Source organism: Erythrolamprus reginae, chromosome 3 (assembly GCF_031021105.1).
Source record: "Erythrolamprus reginae isolate rEryReg1 chromosome 3, rEryReg1.hap1, whole genome shotgun sequence".
NCBI lineage: Eukaryota > Metazoa > Chordata > Lepidosauria > Squamata > Dipsadidae > Erythrolamprus > Erythrolamprus reginae.
This window is the reverse complement of record NC_091952.1, coordinates 35,984,549-35,999,050: the sequence shown is the minus strand read 5'-3', so window position 1 is coordinate 35,999,050 and position 14,502 is coordinate 35,984,549. Positions and strand designations below refer to the sequence as shown.

Here is a 14,502-nt window from a genome sequence, read left to right as displayed (position 1 = left end):
AAAAGCAACCATTAAAATCCAATTACAATTAGAGAGATAGGGCAGGATTGAGGGAAGTGGGATGTGCTGTTATTCGATCAACCACTTTTTTTTTTGCCTAATAAAGATATCAGACATTTGAAAAGTGTGACAAGTGGGGGAAAAAAGGATCACCATTAAGTCAAGTACTGTATGTATTTAATATTATTGTTACTATATTTATTTGTGTAAATGTATTACTGTTACAAATATCTCAAGGTGCTGAACCCAGCTTTTATTTTCCTCACAACAACAACTCTATGAGGTGAGCTGGGCTGAGAGACAATGTCTAAGGGCCAATTCAGCTGATTTTCATGGTTAACACAAGACTTGAATTCACAATCTAGTGAATTCTAGCCTGGTGCCTTAACTAGTAAAGCAAACTTGCCAGTTCTTTATAAGAAGGTTTGTTTATACAGGATAATCTTACATAGGAGTATTAAGATGAATTGAGAAGACCCTTTTGTCTAATATTTCTGGAGCTTTGATGCTGCATCACCAACAGAAAGATAACATTTTAATTGCCAAAGCTTTATAACTGAAACGTAGGAAGATCTCAAAGTGCAAATATGGCTCTGCTCATATTTTACAGTATTGATATATGCATCTAAACATGCATCCTTCACTTTCAGTCAGCAAAAATATTTTTGCTTCATTTCTAAATGAAGCAAATCAGGATAATATGCCTAGCTATGACTTCCTGCCAGAAATTTCAATAACATTTGTGCTCTATCCAGTATCCCCAATGACTAGTAGAACAGCATTTTAATAGCTTATACTTTATGGATTAATGCCTCCAGCATGTAGCAATTAGGGGAGCATCTGAATAGGATATATGTCATTCAACTGCTGCAATTGTCCAGAAACATATTGTAATAGCAGTGCATTTCTCATGCCCTTAAGGGCTTCCAATAAACCAGAAAACACTCAAATGAAATTGGTAAAATTGTATCTCCGATCTCTGAAGGCGCTCAAACAAAATCAAGTGAAGCAGGTTGCATTTGGAGAATATAGTTTACTAAGAGTATAGACTGAACACCAGAAGAAGATTTTGAAAAGTTTTCAACTGTCTGGTTATACTAAAAAAAACCCATTATTCAATATGTGCATGAAGCTACATTCCTTATTGCAAGGTACACATAGCTTTATATAAAGAAATTGGGGAAATAAATGTAAGAAGTTGATTCTCACTGACTAGTACATAAAAGATTAGTGCAAGATAGATTGTACATTTCATTTCAGAGTACAGCGAAATTCTACTTGTTTTTCACTGCTTGTGTTTGTGGAAGTGTGCGTGTGTATATGCATGTCTGTGTGTGTCAATGTCTGTGTGTGTTGGGGTGTGTGAGAGACTGTTAAAGTAATTTGATGTGTATGATCTAAATAAATGACCAACTATGGTATTTGTTTATTTATTTATAAATAAACAAGAGAATCTCAGCAAATTAGAATCTCAGCAATTAAATATCAATGCACAAATGCTGCTGTCTTAATCATCTTAGCCAATCTACAACAAACGTTTATTTATTCTGCAAAGAGTTGGATGGGGGAAATCAAATTCACAGCAACAATCAAATCTCCTCCACCAATAGAATTATTTAGATCTTTTAATTAATAACATAAAGACTAATTTATAATAACATTTTATGGTAACATTTTATTTTACTATAAAGTAGAAAGAGAAAAAGAGGATGACCAGCACCAAACTTCCTGGACTCAGTGGTAATTATTAAAGGAAGACTTGGAATATTTGAAGGATCAGGGTAAGGATAGATGATCATAGGTAAAATCTATCTAATAGTTGATACTAGCCTGATGGCACATAATCAATAAAAACATAAATAAAGTAGTCTGGTAAGGCTAAGGAACTTAGATAGGCTTTCATATAACTTTCCTAATGACTCACCTTCTAAACTATCAGGGAGGAGTAAGATAATGGCTCGGGTAGATAGTATGAAACAAATAGTAGGCAGTAATTTATAAAATTAATTTTCTATTATTTAAAGTCCCCAATAGCCAGTGCTATATATAAATTAACTAAGAAGTTACGCATAAGTTATCCAAATTCTTTTGTTACAATGGAGATGTTTATCATGTTAGATGTCATAATATTTTAACAGCTACAACATTTAATATTGAAAAAAATGTGTTTGTCTATAGCATTTATCAATTCCAATCTGCAAAGATCTGCATCACAGTGTCAATAGAAGATAGAATCTTAAAACTGCTTGTGTTGGAACAATTTTATCATAGGTTTTCCATTTTTAAAAAAAGCAAGATGTATAACTCATTCATTTCATTGAACTTCTATTTTTCCCTTTGGCTCTGAATATCCCTAGCTGTGCACAACTAGAGGTAAAAAGGTAAACAGAAAAAATATGCTTCAGAGCATGCAAAGGTGATCATGAAACCACTGTCAGCAACTCCATCTTTTTCCATGCTCAAACAGCTTTGCTATCTAGCTGCAGAACAATATGGAGAAAAGATGAACTTCACAGTCCTTCCCCCCCCCCCAAGCAAACCAAAAGTGTTACACAGGCTTAATGTATAGCATAATGCTGTGTTATAACTTTTCTGAAATCTAGCAAAAAGCGTCACTAATTCTATCACGTCAGAACAGCTGTGTCTTATTTTTTATTTTTTATTTATTTATATTTGTTTGTTTTTGTCAAGTATGTATTGGTAGTATACGAAGATATGACAATGTTTATATACATGACACTAGTAAAAGAGAAACATTAGGCCAGAGGACAGAAGGCACTCCGAGTCTGCGGATAGGGGCGGCATACAAATCTAATAAATCAAATCAAATCAAATCAAATCCTCTGGTACAGGAGGATGAATGCCCCTTATTAACCTCTTAGGAATTGGGAGAGGTCAACAGTGGATAGCCCAGGGATAACGTTTTGAGGGTTAGGTGATGATACTATAGAGTCTGGTAGTGAGTTCCATGCATCAACTACTCCGTTACTAAAGTAGTATTTCCTGCAATTGAATGTGCAAACATGCATGCGTGCGCAGGCAAAAACCAAAAGCCGTGCAGCATTTCCAAGAGCTGCACAGTGGAGTTGGACGGGCTTGCCACCTGTGCGCAGAAGCAAAAAGTGAAAAAGCAGCAGTTGCGCCATGCCTGTTGCTCGGCTGACGGCGCTGCCTACACCGGAGCTCTCGCCTCGCCCTCTCCACCTTTCCCGTAAGTTGACTTAACCTTCTTTGGGAATTTGTGGCGGAGTCTCTTCCACCCCAGGGGGGGGAATCAGTTTGGGGAGCAGGGAGAGAACTGGAAGACTGAGAATGGAGGGAAGGAAGGAGGAAGGAGAGGAAGGAAGGAAGGAAGGAGAAATAGTATTACTCTGGAAATAAAAAACTATTAAATATGAATCTCTCCCCTTTTATGGAAAGCAAACAAGTTCCTTGATAGATAAAAATAGAAGTAGAAAAAAACTAGACAACTTTAGGATTTTTTTAAAAAAATGAAATAATCAGGTAGCATTATATGGATTGAATGAATTATTAACTTAAAATTGGATAAAGGAACATTCCAGGATCATAATGTTTCATAATTTGGAATTATAGGGAAGTGATAATGAAAAAGATACATTTGTCAAGAATCATGTGGTACAACACTTAATGATTGTCATAGGGGTCAAATAAGCAATGAAGAAACAATCACTATTAATAAAAATCTTAGGATACAAGCAACAAGTTACAGTCATACAGTTCTAAGTGGAAGGAAAAGGATGATAGGAATGATGAGAAAAACTAGTAGAATAGAAGTGCATATTTAGTAAAAAGTCTGACAGTGTTGTAGGAATTATTTGTTTAGTAGAGTGATGGCGTTTCGGGAAAAAACTGTTCTTGTGTCTAGTTGTCTTGGTGTGCAGTGCTCTGTAGTGACGTTTTGGGGGTAGGAATTGAAACAGTTGAAACAGCAACAGAATTAGCAGCAAAGAAAATATGTATACCCAGATATATAATTTTTAGAAAATATAACTTGAAGCATTAATTACTTCAGGCTTGAAATCTAAATAAATTGAAAGTGTAAGAATTTTGTGCTCAATTTTCTCACAATGTGACAATATTCCTGAAGAAATCTGGGATGCTAAATGTTAACAAAAAAGCAATATTCTGACACAAAAGTCCTATACAATTAAATTTATTGAACAGGAAAAAGATTAGACTACAAAATTTTGACAACCAAATGCTTTCAATTTAGTTTATCAGTTTTCAGCTTATCTATAAATTCATTGAAGTACACATTTCTAATTGTCATAATTAAAACTGTCTGGTAAACAGAGCAGGTGGCTAACCATTTTCCTGATAATGGAGGAGCTACACATATACCAAGCTTAGTGATTTTTTCCCCCCAAACTATTATTCATTTTATCGAGTTCTGAGAAGCCTAAATCTCGTTTTTCTCATAAGGGACTTTTGGGCAAAGATGAATTCCCTCAGAAACAATTTACCTAATAACAGAATTATAGTTTCTGAGTCATGGGAAATAATTATTCTTCTCCATCTTCTCCATCTGGTATTCAGACAAGCCACCTTAAGCAACATTGTATTGTGAGATTACTCAACTATAAGGTTGGTCAAGATCTGACCTATTTTTCAACATTTCTAAAATCAAATCTTGGGAAAATTGATTTAAATTGCAACCAGTCAAATTCCATTTAACTATTAGGAAATTGTTTAAGATGAAGAACAATTTAACAGTAGGAAACTCTATGATTTCATGAATATAATGGCATATACTTTTCTGTTATGGTAAATTATCGGACATAATCTAGTCAATCTGGATAAAAATATCATAATTCCTGGAGTCAAAAGGAAATGTCTTCTCTCTATAACATTTTATTTGTACAGAAACACATTCCACTCTAAGTGGAAAATGAGATGGAGAGTTTGTGGATGTACAGTGAAATGAAATACTACCTGAACATTTTCAAATTCTTTTAAATTGACAGAGAAACTTCTAAAAAGAATAATCTTTAGTCTTTAATGATAAATTTACTACATAGATTTCTTTGCTATTGTGAGGTACAAACACAGATCTATTGAGGGGGTACCCTTTAACCATGTTTAATAAATTTAAATCAGATTTTCTTATCTGCAAAACAAAGATGGGCATGAAATAGACAAGACAAGGTGGTTCTGATTCTGTGTGATTGCTTGTGTGCAAACTCAGGATTGTTTTTGATCAGATTATTATCCCCAATTCCATATTTTCCAAATAATTTCTCCTCTTCCCATTTTTTTTCCAAAATTATTATTAAAAGTTTGTTAAATTGCATATATTCTTTAGCAAATGTATGCAAGAAAAGAAATGTGATGTATTAAGGATGACATTAATAGAACCAGATAAGTACTCAAGAAAGTTAAGGGTGGTTTATTATAAATTTGGAAGGTTAGCTTTCGGGACACTAGGTAGTTATAATGCATAACCCTTTGAAATAACCAGAGATAATTGAAACTGATGCTTTATATTGTTCCTTTTTTCCTTCAAGGATCAAAGTGTAATATTCCTTCATTGCAATGCTTCATTCTTTCTTCATATAGGTTGCAATCAACTGAATTGCATAGACTGTGAAATATATAGACATTTTGGATAAGTGATTTTATTGTAAGTATATATTGTCATTTGTCCTTGGTTATATAATAAGGAAAATATCCTCTTCAAATATATTCATATAAATGTTTGCTATTTCTGAATTTTCTGATGATTGTTTCAAATGTTTCTTTAATACATATAACTGAAACTTAATATTACAAAAAGTTTCAATTCAATGATTATGAATGATTTACTCCCATTTTATTTATGTGTGTATGTATGTCTAGGACAGTAGTGGAACAAAAAACAATTGTCCACATAGAATTAGCCTTAATGCCATTGATTTTTCCGGTAAAATTTTCTAACAATAATTGTAATTTTATTACAAGCAGGGTTTCAAAATGTACTTCAAGAACATGTTTAAAAAATCATAATCATTCTTTTTTTTAAAGGTTCTCTTATAAAACTGAACAAGCATGTCAATTTTAAGTATATCTTATTCTATTCTATACTATTGTTGTTTCCACAATTTGATCATGGTATGAAATAAACCTACATTTCAGTATATATTTTGGAATGATAATGCACAGACAATATTCATCAATATAACCTAGGAAGAAATGCACTGAAATTGTGTGAAAATAGAACAAAGAAAGAATGTGTCAAATGAATAGTGTCCAAGTACATGAAAAGACAAATAGCAAATAATAGATTTTACCTGGATGAAAATAGAATATTGTGCAAACAACGTAATTGCTTTGATAATACAAAAGAACAAGTAAATGAAATATTATTCAAAAGAATACACTTTTGATGTTATAGAGCTATTCAAAGATTGTGCGTAAATCTGTGCTTCTTTTTGTTCTAGGAGCTATTATTTCCTATACATTAGCATATTACAAGTTGTGCTGATGTCTACTGCAGTTTTACCTCAAGAGAGATTCATGGATGTTCTATTTTTTGACTTATTTTTCTATTTTACAACAATCGCTTGTAGGAGCAAAGCAAGAAGAAGCATTAAAAATCTGCCTGAAGACAAATAGTGTAGTAGCATATTGCCTTCCAAACCCAAATTTGGTTGTTATTTAGTAATTGTCCTCAGATGCAGGCTTCCAGAGGGAAAATAGCTGTTTTCCTTTCATATTTCCACCTGAAAGTTTCTTTCTAATTTTATGTTGTCTTTATTGTCAGATTAACAGAGTTGGAAGTGACCTGATAGGTCATCTAGTCCAACCTCCCTCTCAATCAGGAGACCCTACACCATTTCTGACAAATGGTAGTCCAATCTTCTTGAAAGTCTCAAGTGATGAAGCTCCCACAACTTCTAAAAGCAAGCTGTTCCATTGGTGGATTGTTCTCACTGTCAGAAAGTTCATCCTTATTTCCACGTTGAATCTCTTCTTGATAGTTTCCATCCATTATTCCTTGTCCGGCCTTTGAAAAATAGCTTGACCCCCTCCTCTCTGTGGCTTCTAGAAACTGCCTAGACAAGCTCATGTGATTTTCTTGATAGTCTTTTTGAAAGTGATCTTCCTAGGGCTGAGAAGGCATGACTGACCCAAAGACAATCAACCGGCTTTATGCTTTTTAAGGCTAGACTAGAAGTTATGGTCTACAATTTTGTATTTTGGTACTGTAACCATTACACTAAATTAGTCCTCATATAACTACAAATAATACTCTGATATTATTATAAGTACCACAATCCTGTTACATTGTTACAATCCTGTTACAAAATGTTATATTGAATATTGAGAGTAAACAAAAATATATTTTCCCTATATTTTCATTGGATTAGATTATATATGCTTTATTTTCCATGGAATTCAGTGGATCTACTGTAGTTCCCTGTTCATGCAATTCCTCAAAAGTTCAACATACTGGGAAAATGTAATAGATAAATGTTCCATGATTTGCAAGTCTATCAACCAAAATACTCTCCTTAATATGAATACATGGTAAATATATTGCACACACCTGTCTTGATATTGTGCTACGCAACTACAAGTATTCCTTATTCAGGAAGAAAAAATGAATAGAAAACATAACATCCTCTTGTATTATGAGGGAAGTCAAATAACCTTACAAAGCAAAAGCAAGTGTTGATTCTTGAAGATGTCAGAAATGGGAATGTAGTCAGATCTTCTACATTCTTCTATTTGGAATAAAAAAAATACTAATATAACTTTCTTGCTTGCTTTCATTAACTAGATACCAAAAAGATAATGATGCTTGGAACCGTTTTAAAGATAGCAAGCTTAAGCTAACTCTATTTATTTAACTGAACAAAGCTTATTTTTGTTATAAAATAATAAATAAATATAAAATATCGTGAATTTTTTCAAATGTTATCTAATAATAATCATCTAATATATCTAATATATAAAATAATATATATCACCTAATATATCTAATATATATAATTTTAGTTTCCATTTTGTGGCATGGATTAGATGACATTTTGACAAAATTCATGAAGGAGCCAAATTAAACATGCTGTTATATCAATTTAAAAATTAAATTTCTTGGTTTCTGATGAGTGTAATATTTACTATCATGTCAACCCATCTCAAAATATATTTAATATTGTTCTGTTTCTTTATTTCTGACTTGATTTTTTCCCTATATCTTTTTTTGATCATCATTTTTTTTTAAAAAAGTGTTGCTACCAAGTTGTTTTGTTTATTAGGAAAATATTAAGATAAACAATTTGAAGATCACTACCTCCCAGTATTAGTATATCTGAAACTTTAAGGCTACTTTCATAATAGATTATTATTCTGGATGAAGATATTATTTAATTGCTATCTGCAGATATTCAAACTGCACTTATGCTGGCAGAGTGTAAAAATATTAAGAAATAGGCTATTAAACAAATCAGAGTGATAAATGAGAGCATACATGCTTCAACATGCAGACAATATATGACATAACAATCCAGCAACTGTCAAAATGTTTGCATTTTTGCGACAGTTCCTTTCCTGTACTGATAATCACCTGTGCTCATGAGGCTGGGTGGGTTTCGGGTGGTCACCTGTTGCCTACCTATTACTGCTAAGACAAGAAAAACAGTTTCCAGGCAGCATGCATGAGAGAGAGAAAAGAAAAAAAGGAAATAAAAATAAAAATGTGCCACTTCAGAAAATTGCATTTTAATCCTGAAAATTTGCACTCAAAATTTTAATATACATATAGATGTATGAGATAAAGAACCATTTATGAGGTCTCTGCCTGGGTTTCAATTACAATTAATGAAATATGTTGTGCATTACATGAATCAATTGCATACTGTTCACAGAGCAATTTTCACAAATAAAGTGTTAATGCTATCAGATATTTTCTGGGAGAAGGGGAAAAATCAGTTTGCAAGGGGGAAAATAGAATAGAAATCCATATCATATTAAAGAATATAAAATTTACAGTATGTCATTAAAGAAACTAAGGGTGCAACAACATATTTTTTTTACAATTTAAATTTTGTGGCAGAAAACAAATACATTGAGGCTTAATTATTATTTTATTTGAAAGGACTGCTCATTTGACTAATGATGTACATTGATTAAACATGTTTACTGCTTGTTTTATTTAAATTTTTATTCTGGATAAAGTCCCACCTTCTTCTTTCTTGTTTAAACTAGTTTGTCATGGACACAAGTTCATATATGAAAAAGACTAAAGACACAAACAGATTGTACTAATAATAAAGAAAAAAGGTTCGATAGCAGTTTTATATTCATGAGAGAGATATGTAGAGTAGTTCAGTAGTGCAAACGAGTAGATCAATTGTATTGTCTGCATGTATGTTTGTAACATACTGAACATTAAAATAAAGTCAGGAAATTCAGAGTTTGGAATAAAACAGAATCTCCTGCCTGTAAATATCAGAGGAATATACTTTTTCTTTCAATTGACTTAAACTGAGAAGAAAATTTGTATTTTTGTTAAATTTATAAGTGCACATATACACATACAGGGTACAGGTAGTCATTGTTTGGCAACTGCCTTGTGTAGTGATTGTTCGCACTTATAACAGTGATGAAAAAGCAACTTTAGAACCAAGCTTCACAGGTCTGAAAGCAAAGGAAAGCTGAAGTAAACACAGTTGGGGATTGACTGACAACTCCTTTCTTTAATACAGTGCTTCTCAATTATTTTCTGTTATCCTCCCCAGGAAGAAATAAATATTTTGCACGCACACACACCCAACTCTCTGATCTGGGCCCCAATGGAATTTTAGTGTTAATATTTATTATTTTACTTATTATAAGCTGCAAGCAAACTATTGTCTGGGCAAGGCTGCTCTACCCACTTACCTGGGAGTAAGTCACACTGAACTCAGGGGAGTCTGATTTTGGTTAGGCAGGTATAGGCTACTGTGGTTAGGGCCCAGGCCAGTTTACTCAATGTGTTCAGAAACTTCAGATCGTGCAGAATGCAGCTGCAAGAGCAATCATGGGCTTCCCTAGTTATGCCCATGTTACACCAACACTCCGCAGTCTGCATTGGTTGCCGATCAGTTTCCGGTCACAATTCAAAGCGTTGGTTATGACCTATAAAGCCCTTCATGACACCGGACCAGGATATCTCCGGGACCGCCTTCTGCCGCACGAATCCCAGTGACCGATTAGGTCCCACAGAGTTGGCCTTCTCCGGGTCCCGTCGACTAAGCAATGTCATTTGGCGGGACCCAGGAGAAGATGCTTCTCTGTGGCAGCCCCGACTCTCTGGAACCAGCTCCCCCCAGAGATTAGAACTGCCCCCACCCTCCTTGCCTTCCGTAAACTCCTTAAAACTCACCTCTGCCGTCAGGCATGGGGGAATTGAGGCATTCCCCCCCTCCCCTGGGCCTATACAATTTATGTATGGTATGTCTGTGTGTATGTGTGGTTTAGTCATGGGTTTTTTAAATTTTTTAAATTTATTAGATTTATTGTGAATTGTTTTATTATATGTTGTGAGCCGCCCTGAGACTACAGAGAGGGGCGGCATACAAATCGAATAAATAAATAAATAAATAAATAAATGAATAAAAAATAAATAAATAAATAAATAAATAAATAAATGTTTTGGGATCACCGGCCTGGCCATAAGTGCTGCCTCTGCCTGGCACTCACAGCGAATGTTGTGGAAGGAGGCTTTAAGGTGCAGTTCAAAGCTTTTGCAGAGCTGCAGAGGATGCTCCTCTTTGCCCAGCAGCAGGCTTGCCATTCTGTTCATGGCTACCGTGGTGCCCAGTGAGAACCACAAGAGAAGGTGGCCAGGTGGGGGGGGTGTCTGAGTGGGTACTCAGCCACCCCGCCCACCTGGCCACCTTCTCTCTTAGGCTTGGAGCAACGTGCAACTAGGAAAACACCCCCTGTCCAGGGAAATCAATTGAGAGGGACCACGCATATTCCCTGGGGTCACACGTGACCTCATGGCATCACTGCATGCTCCCCAGGGGGGCACACCCCACTATTTGAGAAGCACTGCCTTAACAACAGAGTTGCCACTCCTAGTTGTGTTCACTGAACTTTGAACTGCTTCAAAAGACAATTCTTGCTCTGTTCAAGGACTGACCAAAATGTCCATCCCTCATTTTTTAATTTTGGGATAAGCAGCCATGAGTTGATTTCCAAATGATTATGGGAAAAAAAACAATTAATTTCTTTATCAATGTCTTCATTTGTCATTATTTTTAAAGTTCCAGAAATACATAAATGACAGAAAGTCCTGTTAGCCAATTTCCTCCTAAATTAAGCAGGGATTGCATTGTACAATGGGAAACCTGCACGCATACATTTTCCCCCCAGAATGAATTCATCTTGCTTGCAGATTATTTGATTACTATAGATGTAGCACTACATTGACATAATGGAAATTGATAAGGTAAATATCAGCTTTCTTGCTTTCCCTCCTTTTGAAATTGTTTCAGCCCAGCCCTCATTATTTAATTTCATGGCAGGGAATTTCATATTTTATTTCACCCAAATTCCTAAAATGAAAAAGAATGAATTTTGACTTGTTTTCTACATTCTTTAGCAATTATCATAGGGCTCTATGTTAAATACTCTTGTCACTAAGAGTAATGTAATATATCTTGACATTTTACACCAGTTTCTAATATTTCATTTTGGAGGCACTGGTAATTAATGTTGGTTAAAATTGGAAATGTTATCCCATAAGATTTCACAATAAGACAAGGTATTTTCCAGGTTTATTCAGGTATGGTAGAAGATGGACAAAAAGAAATCAGAGAAATAATAGACCTCCTTTGGAGCAGCAGGTTTTTGGTTAAGTGGATTGTTAAGAGCCATGATTGCACAGTGGTTAGAATGCAGTACTACAGGCTACTTCCTCTGATTGCTGGCTGCCTGAAATTTAGCAGTTTGAATCTCAGCAGGCTCAAGGATGACTTAGCTTTCCATTCTTCCAAGGGGGATAAAATGAGGACCCAGATTGTTGGGGGCAATATGCTGACTCTGTAAAGGGGGCCGTGAAGCAGTATATAAGTCTAAATGCTATTGCTATTGTAAATAAAAAGTAATTTCACAACCATACAAGACAGAAGATTGTGCAAAAAGCACAAGTAGCCCTGGACTTATGACCATTTGTTTAGCAACCAAAAGTTACCAAGGTGCTGATAAAAGGGAGTCATGACTGGTCCATATACTTTATTTATTTATTTATTTGTTTATTTGTTTGTTTATTTCCCACCTTTATTATTTTTTATAAATAACTGAAGGCAGCAAACATATCCAACATACCTTCCTCCTCCTAGTTTCCCCACAACAACTACCCTGTTATATGGGTTGGGCAGAGAGAGTATCTTAGTGTTCATGATAACAGTATCCCTATAGTCATGTGATTGAAATTTGGACACTTGGCAACCAGAATGTATTTATGATAGTTGTAGTATCTCAAGGTAAAGGTAGTCATCAATTTATGATTAGTTGCTTAGTAACCATTTGAAGTTATGGTCTCCCTGGAAGTACTTGCAACTCAGTGTCAAAGTTCCAACAACTGTCCCTCTCCTGTGATCATATGACTGCACCTCGGGCACTTTTGTCATAATTTCCATTTAAGTGTTTTGTTCCAAGCAAACTCCATCGCTGCAGATATAACTGAAGAGATTCCTGTATCATATTTAGCATAATTAAAGATGGGCTGAAATCTTGTGTGTGGTTGGGGCAGTCCAAATCTCCAGGGTGATCCTACTCCAAAGGGCAGGCACTATAACAAAGAAAGCATAGTTCCTAGGTCCTATTAGATAACATTGATTAAAGAATGGAACACAAAATGTATCCATTTGATCAAGTTGTGTAGACCAAGCAGAAATGATGGAGAAAAGATGGTCCTTTAAATAGTCTGACCTTACGACATGATTATTATAGATGGTAGCAAGCATCTTAAAATCTTTTAACTTTCATTTTCAGACCTTGGAACTTTGTAATCTTCTCTAATTCTTTGTCTTCTCTTCTATTATCCCTTGATATTGTCAATTTTTTGTCCATATTTTCTTGTTCTTCACCACAGATAAATTTGGTGTTCACTCTATGTTCTCACCAATTTTTCCTTACTGGCACATGATAATTCTCTGTTCACTGTTCCAACAAGTAATTTCAACGACTCTGTTACGTTGTTCTTTATAATCAGTTTATGTGATCTTGAAAAATCTCAGCATTTGATGAAATATTTCTTCTGCTTCTTTGAAATATGCACTTTGAATCATTTGATGATATTTCAATTATGGTCTTGATTGCATTAGTTCAAATGGCTTACTCTTGAGTAGCCAAAATCATGTCTTCCTTTTTTGTTAACATCTTTTTGCAAATATTTCAGTTGTAAGTCATTGCCAGTTTTATCTTTAGCCATTTCCCCCATGATCTTTTGCAGAAATTGACCATGATGTACTTTTCCTTGCCAAAATTATTCTCGTGTTTTTATTAAATTATTTCAATATACATCTTTTGTATCATGCATCTTCCTAAGAAGTATGTAAAGGGCATGCCTAAGTGCATCAACATGTCTACCATCCCTAGCCTAATGTCCCCTTTTATTTGTATCCATTTTATGTATTAATAACCATGTTGATACCTATATCTGTTATGTAATACATGCTTGACTTAAATAAACAAACAAACAAATAAACAAACAAACAAACAAACAAACAAACAAATTTTCTAGGACAGGTACAATCTATCAATATTATTAAAGCAATATAATGCATACTAAATAGTCATCAGTTTTCTGTCTTTTGGTCCAAGCTGTCCAGTTCAGCTTTTGTCCAGTTAATAATTCCAACACTATTTTGTTTCATAGGTATAGGACCAGGTATTGATGACTTTGATGGTGTATCTACTGCTCAATTTTGTCTTTAGCAATTTTCTCACTCTTACTTTTTTCCTATTACATATTTCTAGAATTCCTTCTTTATTCAGATCACAATTAATAGATCACAAGCATATATACTAATTTGCCATATACTGTACTTCAAATGCTTATATGTTTCTACTATAGAACTATTTGAAGATAAAATGTATAAATAAAATATATTTTCAAACTCTTTTGATAGATGCTAGATTTATGTAGAGATTTTTCCTTGTTATACCTACATTACATCTTTCACACCCCATTGCTAAAAACAATTCCTTTTAAAAAGAATATTATTTTTTCTACAGAAGAACAGGAAAACCAGGGGGACAGTAATCTTTCTATGCTATTTTGAAAAATAAGATTAATTATGAGTTTACTTCCAGGCATTAACGAAAAAGCAAATTTCTTGGCATGAATTATTAAGCTGAAATTTTAGAGTTCTCAAACTTCACCAAACAATAACCACCTAAAATACTATATGAATGACACATGTATATGCAGCTTTATCATACTTTATGAGTTGGGCTTAGCACTTCTTTTTCTCTAGGTCATCTTTAAGTTTTCTATTACTTTTTTCT

General features: G+C 34.2%; 1 protein-coding gene across 2 annotated transcripts in view; it reads right to left on the bottom strand.

Moving 5' to 3' along the window:
- PTPRT (protein tyrosine phosphatase receptor type T) overlaps positions 1–14,502 on the bottom strand; it is a 678,043-nt gene that overhangs the window by 142,390 nt on the left and 521,151 nt on the right. The gene's annotated exons all lie outside the window — the stretch shown is intronic.